This window comes from Pseudophryne corroboree, chromosome 4 (genome assembly GCF_028390025.1).
Source record: "Pseudophryne corroboree isolate aPseCor3 chromosome 4, aPseCor3.hap2, whole genome shotgun sequence".
Classification (NCBI taxonomy): Eukaryota; Metazoa; Chordata; class Amphibia; order Anura; family Myobatrachidae; genus Pseudophryne; species Pseudophryne corroboree.
The window spans coordinates 235,600,514-235,614,968 of NC_086447.1; the positions used below are offsets into that span (position 1 = coordinate 235,600,514).

The 14,455-nt window shown below is 47.3% G+C and overlaps 1 protein-coding gene across 2 annotated transcripts in view; it reads right to left on the minus strand.

The window, feature by feature from the left end:
* Positions 1–13,767, minus strand: part of LOC134909271 (phospholipid scramblase 2-like) — a 128,497-nt gene extending 114,730 nt beyond the window's left edge. Inside the window, exon 1 of one of the 2 annotated variants that reach the window (XM_063915970.1) lies at positions 13,522–13,767. The gene's annotated coding sequence lies outside the window, so the exon portion shown is untranslated. Of the gene's footprint in view, positions 1–9,897; positions 9,981–13,521 lie in introns of those variants that run through there. The other variant, XM_063915971.1, reaches the window with a different exon arrangement.
* Positions 13,768–14,455: the final 688 nt, after the last annotated feature.

Below are 14,455 nucleotides of genomic sequence, written 5' to 3' on the forward strand. Positions count from 1 at the left end.
TCCTCCTACCAGACTCAGTCTAGAAACTGTACCCGAGTAGACAGACATCTTCGAGAGAAGGATTTTACACAGATAGTGGAGAGATTCACACCAGCTCCCACATACAAGGCACATCAAGCTAACTAGCTTGAAACGCAGCAACCGCTGAAACATTACTTACCAAGTAACAATGCAGTACTGAACTAAAATTAAGTTGTACTGAACCAAATAATGATAGCAGGAAAAGGAAGTGCTTGGCGGGCGCCCAGCATCCTCTACGGACTACGAGAAAATGATTTACCGGTAGGTAAGCAAAATCCTATTTTCTCTTACGTCTTAGAGGATGCTGGGGTCCACATTAATACCATGGGGATGTACCAAAGCTCCCAGAACGGGAGGGAGAGCGCGGAGGCTCCTGCAGAACTGATTGGCCTCTCATGATCTGAAGTTCAAAGTATCGAACTTGTAGAACTTTGCAAATGTTTTCGACCCAGACCAAGTAGCCACTCGGCAAAACTGTAAAGCCGAGACACCCCGGGCAGCCGCCCAGGAAGAACCCACCATACGAGTACAGGGGGCCTTAACAGACGTAGGACACGGCAATCCTGCCGTAGAATACGCATGCTGGATAGTGAACCTGATCCAGAGAGATTGTTTGCTTAGAAGCAGGACACCCAAGTGTCTTGGGATCATGCAGGACAAACAGAGTCAGATTTCCTGTGACGAGCAGTCCTCTTCACATAGATTTTCAGAGCCCTTACAACATCCAAAGACTTTGATGAAATTGAGGAGTCAGTAGCAACTGGCACCACAATAGGTTGGTTGATATGAAATGCTGACACAACCTTCGGAAGGAACTGCGGACATGTCCGAAACTCAGCCCTATCTTCATGGAAGATCAAGTATGGGCTTTTACAGGATAAAGCCCCCAACTACGACACACGTCTAGCAGAAGCTAAGACCAACAAAGTGACAGTCTTCCACGTGAGAAACTTGACCTCAACCTCCTGTAGAGGCTCAAACCAGTCAGACCGGAGGAACTGCAACACCACGTTAAGATCCGAGGGCGCCGTAGGCGGCACAAAGGGAGTTTGGATGTGCAGAACTCCCTTCAAAAAAAGTCTGAACCTCAGGGAGGGCAGCCAACTGTTCCTGGAAGAAAATGGATAGGGCCGAAATTTGGACCTTTATGAATCCCAACCTCAGGCCCACACCTGCTTGCAGGAAAAGGAGAAAATGTCCCAGTTGAAACTCCACCGTAGGAAACTTCTTGGACTCACATCAAGATACATATTTTTTCCAAATACGATGGTAATGTTTAGACGTTACACCTTTCCTAGCCTGTATCAGAGTAGGAATAACCTTGCTCGGAATGCCCTTCCGAGCTAGAATCTGGCGTTCAACCTCCATGCCGTCAAACGCAGCGACGGTAAGTCTTGATAGGCGTACGGCCCCTGCTGCAGTCCCCCCGGAGAGGAAGAGGCCTCGGCTCTTCTAGCAGTAGATCCAGAAGATACGCGTACCAAGACCTTCTTGGCCAGTCTGGAGTAATGAGGATCGCTTGAACCCTTGTTCTCCTTATGAGCCTTAGCATTCTTGGAATAAGTGGGAGTGGAGGAAACACGTACACCGACTGGAAGATCCACAGAGTCACCAGGGCATCCACCGCCGCTGCTTGCGGGTCCCTCGACCTGGAATAATATCGCCGAAGCTTCTTGTTGAGACGAGAGGCCATCATGTCGATTTGAGGTACACCCCAAAGATCTGTCACCTCCGTGAACACCTCCGGATGGAGTCCCCACTCTCCTGGATGGAGATCGTTTCTGCTGAGGAAGTCCGCTTCCCAGTTGTCTACTCCCAGAATGAGGATTGACGACAGCGCCAACGCGTGTTTTTCTGCCCAGAGGATGATTTTTGTTACCTCTGACATTGCAGCTCTGCTCTTCGTTCCGCCCTGTCGGTTGATGTAAGCCACTGTCGTTACATTGTCCGATTGCACTTGAATGGCCCGATTTCTCAGAAGATGGGCCGCTTGGAGATGACCGATCTAGATGGCTCTTAGTTCTAGAATGTTTATCGGTAGGCCGGCTTCCAGACTTGACCACCTTCCTTGGAAGGTCACCCCTTGAGTGACTGCGCCCCAGCCTCGGATACTTGCATCCGTGGTTAGAAGGATCCAGTCCTGAATCCCGAACCTGCGGCCCTCCAGAAGGTGAGGTAGTTGCAACCACCAGAGGAGTGAAATCCTGGCCTTTGGCTTCCTCTGGTGCATATATAGATGGGATCCCGACCACATGTCCAGGAGATTCAGTTGAAAGGACAGAGCATGAAACCTCCCATACTGTAGAGCCTCGTAAGAGGCCACCATCTTCTCCAGAAGGCGAATGCACTGATGAACCGACACCCGGGCTGGCTTCAGGACATCCCGGACCATTGTATTACCAACGCTTTTTCCTCTGGAAGAAACACCCTCTGCACTTCCGTTTCGAGGATCATTTCCAGAAAGGACAACCTCCTGGTTGGTTCCAAATTTGATTTTGGAAGATTCAGGATCCAACCGTGTTCCCTGAGCAGGTGGGTCGTGAGAAGGATGGACTGTAACAGCTTCTCCTTGGACGGTGCCTTTATCAGCAGATCGTCCAGATATGGAATTATGTTCACCCCCTGTCTGCGGAGGAGAACCATCATTTCTGCCATCACCTTGGTGAATACCCTCGGTGCTGTGGAGAGGCCAAATGGCAGAGCCTGGAACCGATAGTGACAGTCCAACAGTGCGAATCGGAGAGAAGCCTGATGTGGCGGCCAAATCGGAATGTGGAGGTACGCATTCTTGATATCCAGGGATACCAGGAATTCCCCCCTCTTCCAGACCTGATATAACTGCCCTTAGAGACTCCATTTTGAACTTGAACTCCTTCAGGATTCAGCGATTTTAGGTGCAGAATGGGCCTGACCGAACCATCCGGTTTCGGTACTACCAAAAGGTTCGAATAGTAACCTTTGTTTTGCATATGAGGAGGGACCGGTACAATAACCTGTGCTTCCACCAATTTCTGGACGGCTGCCTGCACTACACACAGATAAAGACAGATAACATGCAGCTTTTTCCCTTTCTCTTTTTACTAAAATACATACAGTAACCCACGAATAGGAAACCGTTATCTACACTCATCTATACTTCCTCACAAGCTTTTTCTTAATACATATATACAACCCATACACCAGTGGTTCCCAAACGTTTTTTAATCATGGTGCCCTGGAGTATCAGAATTTTTTCACTGCACCCCTAGGCCAAAAGTTCCTTTGAGAATTTTAGAAAACAATAAGTAAATTATGTTTGTGTCATCCTTAGTTTCTTTAGTGTAGTGTTCACTCTAGGCTGTTTTAGCAGGGCGCCGCGCCCTGCCCGTTTTTTAACAGGCAAAACCCGCCGTGCCCCTTTTGCGGCGCCCTGCTAGAACAGCCGCCCGCTCCCTGCCCTCCCGGCGTGTATAGATGCCGTGCGCATGCGCGCGGCATCCATTCACGCATTGGGAGAGGGCTGGAGGAAGCCCAGCACCGACGGAGGTGCTGGGCACGCCCCCAACAGTGACGTCGCCGGCCACAGACGCTCTCTATAGTAGCGTCTGTGGGCCGCACCACCCCCTAAAATGATGGAGGTGTGGCCACGCCCCCTAATTTGCATGGCCGCGCCCCCATTTCGGCCGCGCGCGCACATGTGCCCCCCTGAGTCCGGCGCCCTGCCCCTTTTCACTCCTAGAGTGAACACTATAGTGTGTTGCGAGACAATATCTGTTGTTTGTCCTCCTATTTTATAATTGGTACAAGCACTGGTTATGTCTATTACTTTGACCAAAAATAGTTTGAATTGGTCCTGGACCACCAATCCAAGGCACCCCTGCTACTGTCCTGAGGCACCCCAGGATGCCTAGACACACAGTTTGGGAACCACTGCCATACAATAACCGTGATGGTTCTAGTCAATATGAACAGAAGGCCAGTAACACTTTAAAGATGCAGAACTGTAACTTTGAAAAAGTCTTATAGTACTGTGACACTGTCCATAGCTCCGGTTTCACAAAAGTGTCTGCAATTCCTGAAGCTTTCTTCGGGTGTAGTATGTGTGACCGGCGGTCAGGAGACCACCGGTCAGCTTACCGACGCCGGGATCCCGGCGGAGAGGGGCGAGTGCAGCAAGCCCCTTGCGGGCTCGGTGGCGACCTGCGGTCGCCACGGGTTCTATTCCCACTCTATGGGTGTCGTGGATACCCACAAGTGGAAATAGTCCCTGTTGGTCGGCATGCAGACCATCGGGATAGTAACCCGTCGGGCTGGTGGAGGAGGTCATGTGACTGTCGGTCAGCTGACCGGCGGTCACATGAATACCACCCGCTTTCTTATCATTGACAATATGTGCAGAAAACCACAGTCTGCCACTGCACTTTAAAAAAAAAAGTTCAATAAATGTAGATGACATAACATTTCAAAAAGAGTTAATCAACCTATGGAACTATAAATCTCATCATGACCTGCCGACTGCTGCTTGGGTAGTGGAGCTGGGGTGATGCAACCTACAGGATGATATGTGACATAAGTTTGAAGACAGGGGGCCCGATTCAGACTTGATCACTGCTGTGCGTTTTCGCACAGTGGGTGATCAAACTACTGCATGCACCGCAATGCGCACATACGTTGCCAAACAGCGGCAGGATGGTGCAAATATTTCGACCGCACGGCTGTTTGCAAGGTCATTGGCAGGAAGAGGCCATTTGTGGGCAGTAACTGACCGTTTTCTGGGAGTGTCAGGGAAAACGCAGGCGTTCCCAAGCATTTTCAGGTGTCTGACGTCAGCTCCGGCCCCGATCAGCCTGCTTGGATCGCACTGTAGGAGTAAGTCCTGTGCTACGCACAAGACTGCACAGTATAGAAAAATAATTTGATGGGGAGTGTGATGCAAATAGTTTTGCAGCTGTCCGCTGACTGAGGCGAATTTTCGCACAGCATACACATGCAACCGCACACCTGCACGGGGCAAATTTTCACTCCCCCTGGGTGGCGACTATCTGATCGCAGGACAGTGTAATTTGCAGTACAGTGATCAGGTCTGAATAGGGCCCAGTGTACAGTACTAGAGTAGTGACTGTAACATTTAAAACGTTTTCAGGTATTTTGTGAATAAATGTCCCTCATCCTAGTAGAGGTGTATGGGGAGAGTCATTATAAATGACGTCACACAGCTGCCTGAAAATGCTCCCAGACTGCCCCCCATGGCGAAATGCCGCCCCCGAATGCCCGCCGCTGTCAATCACCTTGCGGCCGCATCAGCCGTAAGGTGAAGGGTCACACACACACTGCTGCCGGTGCGCGTGAGCAGAGCCTTAGAATGCAACCGCTGCGTGTGTCTGAATTGACCCCCCCAATGTCCACTACCAAGCAAAGGAAGCCTCAGCTAGACCAATCTGTGATCTTTAGATCACTGTTCCTAGAGGTTCCCGTATATATCCAACAGCAGCATGAGGTGACATGGAAGGGACAGCTTGAGTTTGAGCCAAAGTACAACAACTGGTGGGCCCTCATAGGTGCACATTTATTGTATGGCCCCCTCAGCTGACTGCATTAACCCTTACATGTCTAAGGACAGAGGAAATGGGAGCACTCAGCACAGAAAGCTACAGGGCACAGACAGGATGCCAGCAGCAGTAGGATAAAGGCTGCACGTCTAATCCCAGTAATAATGCTCAGCTGCTGCGTGTAAGATGTGAGGAGAGAGCAGATGCACTGCACCCCTCCCCATGTAATACAGCCACCAATAAGGGGGTTACATGGAGCCTCTACCATAGACAGAGAGAGGAACACCACCACATTCTCTCCTCCTCCTGGCCCTGATCACTGACTGTCACCCATTCTAGGGCCAAGGTCCAGGCTGGGCCCCCAGTGCATAACACAGACAGGGTAGAGCATGGTGCCAGCCCAGGTAGGATGTGGTACCCATCCACGCAATGCAGCCAGAAGCCCCTCCACCGACACCATGACCACCTAAAGCAGCACCCATGCACAGGGTCCCTGACCAGGGGCAATACCTGGCCCAGGCAGTGGCTAGCCCGAGTCACATACATCCAGACAGCAGGTGAGACAGACAGGCTACTCACAAACATGAAGCGTGTCCCGGACCTACTGTATACAGTACAGACAGTGGCTGGCTTGCTAGACGCCCACATTGGTCGGGGGCAGGACGTGGCTCGCCTGCCCATAGAGTTGGCCCTGCCAGTCAGGAGATGCAGGCTCCTCTTCTTTGCCGTTGCTGCCTTGTTTTAAATGACGGCGCTGGAGGGAGACCTGAAGGCGGACCCTTCACCACTGATGGGCTCCGCGAAGGATTATGGGCGGCTGGGCATGCGCAGCAGAACCCCCATCGGCCATCTTTATTTTGCTTCAGTAAGCTTCTGCACATGCGCAGCAGCTGTCCATTAACGCTGCTCGATCGGAGCACAGCAGCCAGCAAGGGGAGAGGGCCATAAACGGCAGCTAAGGGGGCAACGGGGACCAGAACACTGGCAATCCGTCCCGGATTCCCGGTGTGCCAATCCGCCCCTGGTAGAAAGTACATCAGAATCAGAATTATTTTTACTACTCTGGTCACTACGTAAACCAACTGCATAAAAAGAAAAACATCACATTTTACAATGAGCTATTATAATCTTTCAGATCTGACCTCTGTAGGATATCATTAATATATGTGTAGTCATGTTCAGGAGAGGCAGACCTAGAGCAAATGCATGCAATCTCCCAATCACACCACATGCTAGGTCTGCAACTGTTACCTTTCCAACAGTCAGTACAAATATAGAACTGGTATCTGCCATTTTCATATCAATACTGTACTATGTTTTGTGACACGGACCCTGCAAACCCATGTTTTAGACATGATCAAATTCTGCTTTATAATATATGGTTAATAGACCTAAGCTTTTGTTGAACAAAAGTCAAAGTTTATCTCTTTTCTTTATAGTTAATCTGTTTAAGGTAAGGTCCTTTAAATAGACTTATCTTATTATGTGAATTAAAGAAACAAACATTGTGGACCTTGAAATCTTACAGTATTATCTGCTGATAGTTAAATAGCCTTGTTTGTGGTTTAGGCATTTTAATTATGATGCAGGTTGCCCCAGACCAGATATCCACAATAGCTTGCTAAAGTATTGACCCCCCTTTGCATTTTTCATGTTTTGTTGCCTCACAAGATGGAATTAAAATAGATTGTTTGAAGGTTTGCATCACTTCACAGAACATGCCTACAACTTTGAAGATGTTTTTTTAATGTATTTATTTTTTATAGTGAAGCAAACAACAAATAGGACAAAATAACAGAAAACTTCAGCGTGCATAACTATTCATCCCCCTAAAGTCAGTAGTTTGTAGAGACACCTTTTGCGGAAATTACAGCTGCAAGTCGCTTTGGATAAGTCTCTATGAGCTTGCCACTCGGATTTTTTCCCATTCCTCAAGGCAAAACGGCTCCAGCTCTTTCATGTTGGATGGTTTCCGTTTGTGAACAGCAATCTTCAAGCCTGACCACAGATTCTCAATTGGATTGAGATCTGGGCTTTGACTAGGCCATTCCAACACATGTAAATGTTTCCCCTTAAACCACTCGAGTGTTGCTTTAGCAGTATGCTTCGGGTCATTGTCCTGCTGGAAGGTAATGGGATGTGCTGGGTTTGTGCCAGACATAGCGTTTTCTTTGGTGGCCGAAAAGTTAAATTTTAGTCTCAACTGACCAGAGCACCTTCCTCCATATGCCTTTTGGCAAACTCAAAATGTACCTTCTTATTTTTAACACTAATACTCCTTTTCCACTAGTGATGCATGTCGCAGCCGGGAGCCTGACACGGGTGCTACTCGGCTGCGACCCGCATCACAGCCCCCTTTCCCACTGCACTCACCAACCCGGCATATTGCCGGGTTGGTGAACACTGCTAGTGATGTGGCAGGGGCGGCGCTGGGAGATCACATGATCTCCCAGTGCCGCCCTTTCATACACTGTGAACAGGAGCCGTGTCGCATCGACACGGCTTCCGTTTACACTGCACAGCTTACCGGGGTTGAACTCGTGTTCAACCCGGTAAGCTACCCGGGTAGGATTCCCGGATCACTTGATCCGGGTTTTTGCAGAGGGAGCCGTTTCCACTAGCAAAAAACACGGGTAAATGCGCGCCCCTGTGCATTTACCCTTGTTTTTTTGAGCTAGTGGAAAAGGGGTATAAGTAATGGCTTTTTCTGGCCACTCTTCCATAAAGCCCAGCTCTATGGAGTGTACGGCTTATTGTTGTTACATACGCAGATACACCAGTCTCTGCTGTGGAACTCTGCAGCTCCTTCAGGGTTACCTTTGGTCTCTGTGCTGCCTCTCTGACTAATGACCTCCTTGCCCGGTCTGAGTTTTGGTGGCCAGCCCCCTCTTGGCAGGTTTGTTGTGTTACCATGTTCTTTCCATTTGAAGATGATGGATTTGATGGTGCTCTGAGGGATCATCAAAGATTTGGATATATTTTTTTATAATCCAACCCTGACTTGTACTTCTCAACGACTTTGTCCCTGACTTGTTTGGAGAGCTCCTTGGTCTTCATGGTGTGATGCCTCTTGCTTAGTGGTGTTGCAGCCTCTGGGGCCTTTCAGAAAAGGTGTGTTTATACTGACAGATCATGTGACACTTAGATTGCACACAGGTGGACTTCATTTCACTAATTATGTGGCTTCTGAAGGAAATTGGTTGCACCAGAACTTTTGAGGGGCTTCATAGCAAAGGGGCTGAATACATATGCACATGCCAAATTTTCAGATTTTTAGTTCTAAAAATTATTTTTTATAGTTATTTTTCTCATTTCACTTAACCAACTTAGAGTATTATTATTATTATCCTTTATTTATATGGCGCCACAAAGGATCCGCAGCACCCATTACACAGTACATAATCAAATAAGCAAACAAGAAAACAGCACTTACAGTTCAAGACAATATAGGACAGGTACAGAAAACCCAGGGGTTAGGTGCCATCAAAGAGAGTATGGAGTACAAGGTAGTGTAAGTAAGAAAAGGAAAGGCACATGAAGAAAGAAGTCCCTGCTCTTGCAAGCTTACAATCTAAAAGGTGAGGGGCTGACAGACCGGGGTGACACAGAAGGGGTAGACAGTGAGCATAGATAGACAAGAGGGTTGGGAAGGCAGTTTGGTGAAGAAGTGGGCCTTGAGAGCCCGTTTGAAGTTTTGTAGAGAGGTGGAGAGTCGGATGGGGAAAAGTAGAGAATAGACTATTTTGCGCAGATCCTTCACATAAAATTCAGATTAAAACAAAACATTAAATTACAGGTAATGTAACAAAATAGGTAAAAGGCAAAGGGGGGTGAATACTTTAGCAAGGCACCGTATATCTGTGCCTTAGTTTGCCTACAGAGAGACAAGTAAGGGGGGTACTCACGGAGCGATCGCAGCTTAAAATCTAAGCAAACTGACTAGAATGCTTAGATTTTAAGCAGTGATCTCTCCGTGTGTAACCCCACAGCGATAGCGATGCGCAGCCCCGTGCATCACTATCGCTGGTGCTAGATTGAGCCTGCATGCAGGCTCAATCTAGCAGGTCGCTCATTTCACCCGCTGGGTGAAATGCGCGCCGCCGCCGCCCCCGCCCCCCCCCCCCCCCCAGCACACCTCTTTCTAAATCGGGCCGTGGATACGGCCCTGTATTTTGCAGTAATTACGCTGTGGATAATCTGGTTTATCAGTCATTCCCAAATTCAGTTTACATGGTTCACAAACAAATGGTCAGGGAAAGTGTCAATATAGCCTCTGAGTTTATGAGCAAATAGTATGCAAAACAGTGACATAGGGGGAGGTTTATCAAAGCTTGGAGAGATAACTTACCAACTAATCAGCACTTTTTTTTTCTTCTTTTGCATAGCCTGTAAAATGGCAGTTACCCTTTTCACACAGAGCAGATATCCTGAGGGCAAGTTGGTGCGATGGGTCTGCTGCACATGGTCACAATCAGGGTCATTTCCAGGTCTGACTCACCACAGGGCCTGAAGTGTGGTAAGCGGACTCGCTGCTTCACAGTCGAGATTACGGCTGACAGTCACACATGTTTTCCAATGAGTATGGAGGCTAGACCAATATATAATATAATATATCATTTGTTGGTCGTGTCCTGATGAAGGGGTGTGAGCCCCGAAAACATTGACCTAGACTACATTGAATTAAACTGATGTAGTGTCCCTGGAGTGCCGTCCTTGTTTGGAGGAATAATAAATCTATTATACACACACACACACACACACACACACACACACACACACAGACTACAGAATATATATGTGGTAATAGACTACAGATCTATATTGCAATGTGGTTGCAACACTACTATGGTGTATATGAGCTTTGAAAGCCTTGGATATACTCTGGATCAGGATACAATCACAAAAGTAATTAACAGTACTTTGGTATTGCTGCCTGTCCCGCAAAAAAAAAAAATCACTTACAAACTATTCATACTGTACAACTGTTCAGCTCACCAGAAAAAAATAATAATCATGGACATCGTCCTTCAAACCAAATGAGTATGATAAAGAAGCTTTGCAGGGTTGCTACCAATAAACATTTACCCAAAAGACGCAAATAATGATAGCATAAAAGAAAAGAAAATACACCTTTACAGTTAGCGTCAATGCAAAACTGTACAACATTTATCACAATAGACTGTAAATGTGCCTTATATATTGAAAGCTCGCAAGCATGGCAGTCTTCAGAGGGGGACTGGTTCTAGGCAGTGTCTGGAACGCAGCTCTACAGACTGCAGGGTGAGTGCCCATATTGTCTTTGGATGCTCTGGTGGCTCTGCAGCTGCGCTACTGGCTGCAGGATTCTATACTAGGCACCTTGCAAGCATAACGCAGGTGTTATGGGCCTCTCGTCCCATGTATCCATCTGTTAATACCAAGTACATGCTGGTGCTATATACATAAATATTCAAATATGTATACTTCAGTAGATTCAATCTACTAAGAAGTATATTTCGGTGTAGTTTGTTTTTATTATACTTTATCTACATTTATAACAAAAGTTTATATTCTATGGTATCCAAGCTAAAATAGAGTATACTGCATGTGCTCTGATACTAGGGAAACTATTCTGAGAACACCTCTGGGTCTTTCCTAAAGGGAAATACACACTGTACGATCTATTGTGCAATCTTGGTACTGTTGACCAATACGCATGCCCATCATATAGTGGGCGTGATTCAGATGTGGTTGGAGTTGCTATTACTGCTCTGTCCTTGGAAGTGGCAGTGATAGCGCTGTATGGTGATGTATCAGGAGGTATCTATTACGTGCAGACACCTCCTGCTGCAGTAGTGATCCGACCTGGGTCCTATGATGCAGTATCGGATCACTGGACTCATCCGCTCGTCACAGAGGCCGGAGATTGTTTTTACAGAGGCCATTGTCACCCCCGATCACTGTCTGATGCAGGGTTACTTGCTGCGTCGCAAGACCCATTCGCACACGTGTAGTATGGGTCCTGCGCATGCACAAGGACAAGTTATTTGATACTCCGTGTATATCCTATCAATAACTATGGGATCTGAAGCACCCCCCAGTGTGTACACTCAACCTATGGTTTACACACATTGTGAAGCACATCAGATGGAAAGATCCCACAAATGATAGTGTTGTTCCATAAAGCATGTAACAATATATTGCATTATCGGATGACGGATCATGTAGCGTGTACGACATTGGGATATCTCATTAGATCACATTGCACCATTGATCAGGTGTGTACCTAGCTTTAGAGCTCTCACTCAGGGAACCTCATGTGGTGACCTCTGATTCATGATGTACGCAAAGATATTTCCGGAGTTGAGTAAACAGCCCATGTGTCTAATAGGCCCTACACACTGGGCGATATCAGTCAAAGATATGAACGATCTCGTTCATATCTTTGAGTGTGGAGGCACCAGCGATGAACGATGCGCGGCCCCGCGCTCGTTCATCGCTGGTGCCCCGTCGGCTGTGCATGCAGGCCAATATGGACGATCTCGTCCATATTGGCCTGCACTTCTATGGAGCCGGGTGACGGGGGAGTGAAGAAACTTCACTACCCCAGTCACTGCCCCACCGCCGTCGTCGGGCAGCTCGGTGGCGGATCGTTAAATGTGTAGGGCCCTTAAGATGCACTGTGCATGCACCAAGGTACCTTACCAATGTCGCTCGCAGTGAGGATTGACAGCTGGAAGGCGTTTTAGGTAATGTGGAGTGCAAGCAAAAACACAGGCATGCCAGAACAGTTTTTGGGGTGTGTTTCAGCCTGCGCCTGTGAACCCGTACACAATAACACAGGCTCCAGCATCTCACTTCCGGCGCCTATGATGCACGACCATAGACTTACTCAGATTTGTTCACAGTTGCTAGGATTTGGGATGCCGCATGTGGGTGCATACATACAAATTCCGGCGTCTGTGACATTTGCATATTTCCGCGCAGAAGCTGCGTACAGAGATGCAGCTGACACTGCATTACCATACAACTCTGAATCAGGCCCATAATCAATGCTTCTAGAGGAAGCAGAAGGGTGGTCAGCGCATTGCATGCTGTTTTCATTAGTATAAAAGGCTGGGGGATGGTAGTGGTTCCTAGTCAGGGCAGAGAAGCCATGTTTACTCCCAAATGCTCAGAGCAGTGTGCTCACCCTATTTACATGATGGCAGACACACCTCTTGCTGTATATCATGCTGCACATTTACAGGGTGGGTGAAGAAAGTTAAATTGCACAGTTCATTTACCAAATTTATCATCTACATTGCTGTATGTAAGAGTTTTACTACACAGACATTCTGCTGTCTATAGGAACTAATGACCCAGAGATCAATGTACCGGACTTATATCATCACTTTAATAATCTCACATACACAGCTGTGCACTACCTTAAAGCAATATACCAAACAATCAGCAACTCACAGATAGGATTGGTAAGATTACCCTGTTTTAGAGGCCCGGAATAACAAAGCCGAGGTGAGAACCACAGACTAAATAATTAAGTTATCCTTAGATAGAAACCACCACCCATCACTGATATACGACCGTAGGACTCCTCAGATAGAACGCAGTACGAGGGGAGGAGGGGTGGAGGGACAGATGCCAAATGTTCGGACTTCCAACACTTCAGATAATAAGTCACTTATATCATCTCTGGAGCCAGTAAATAATCACATGTACCATGACAGTTTGTTACATACAAGTCACCTTTATCCTTTCAAATGGGTGAAGGATCCATGGAGGACTGTTTATAAAGAGTGTTTTGTATTTAGAATGTAACAAGGCATAAGGAGTGCTGTGGCTGTAATAGATATATAATGTAACAAGGCACGAGCAGCGCTGTACTACTAATGCAACAGATAAGACAAAGTACAATGTGAGAACTAGAACATCATGTTACAGAGCAGTGTGTACGTTTTCAGTGTCACCTAAAGGAGAATACTCAGATACTTGCCTTGTTTCTGCAAAGCAGCGATGTTATCCTCTGAGCCCTGACTCTTCTCGGTTTCGCTTCCCCGACTTTACAAAACAGCAGCAGCAGCCTGTGCAGGTTACTTTTACTATAGAGCCTGGGAAGAGCTGGCCCCTGCACGTCACACAAGGAGGAGGGCTGGCTGATCAAAACAAAGGCATAAGGTCGGGAGGGAGGCGGCCCCTTGCTGAAAAAGTCGTCACACACTAATTACAGCAGCTTGCCAGAGGTAATTGGGGAAGTACAGTATGTCCAGGAATTCGTAACATGAGATGGGAAAGGAGTGGGGCTTCATTGTGAGCAGAGGGATAGGCACAAGGGGTGTTGCTATTGCTTCTCTCCAAAGCACCAAAGACCTTGGTTTCTTTAGGAACACGATCACATCTTTATAAATGTGTGTAGCACTAATTACACGCCTTTATCAAGAAAACAGGTTTAGGGCCTTATCCATAATGGATGACTAAATTGCAAAATCGCAAATCGGCAAATATCACCAGACTGCGCATGTGCAAAGATCAAAATGTGATCGCAGCTTCGTTGAAATGTAACCGCAATTTGATTAACAGGAAGTGACCGTTCGTGAGTGTTAACGTGGCGTATGTGGGGAGTGATTGGAAAAATGCAGACGGGTCATGGCCATTTTCTGGGCGTGTATCTGATGCCAGTTGCAATCGCTTGCGATTAAAAACATGACAGCGGTGCAATTGTATTCTCATTTTTCTGAGTAGCCCTGTGTCAACCGAAACTGTCGATGGTACCCTGTTTCTGCGACAGGATCGCAATTTTGCAGATACATACGCAGATCTGCAGTTGCATCGGTGGACTTCTTTCACCATTCAGGGCTGCTCTTCATATGCGATTTTTAGCAGTAGCAGTTTTGGGACAATTGCAATTTCAGTCTCAATAGTGATCAAAT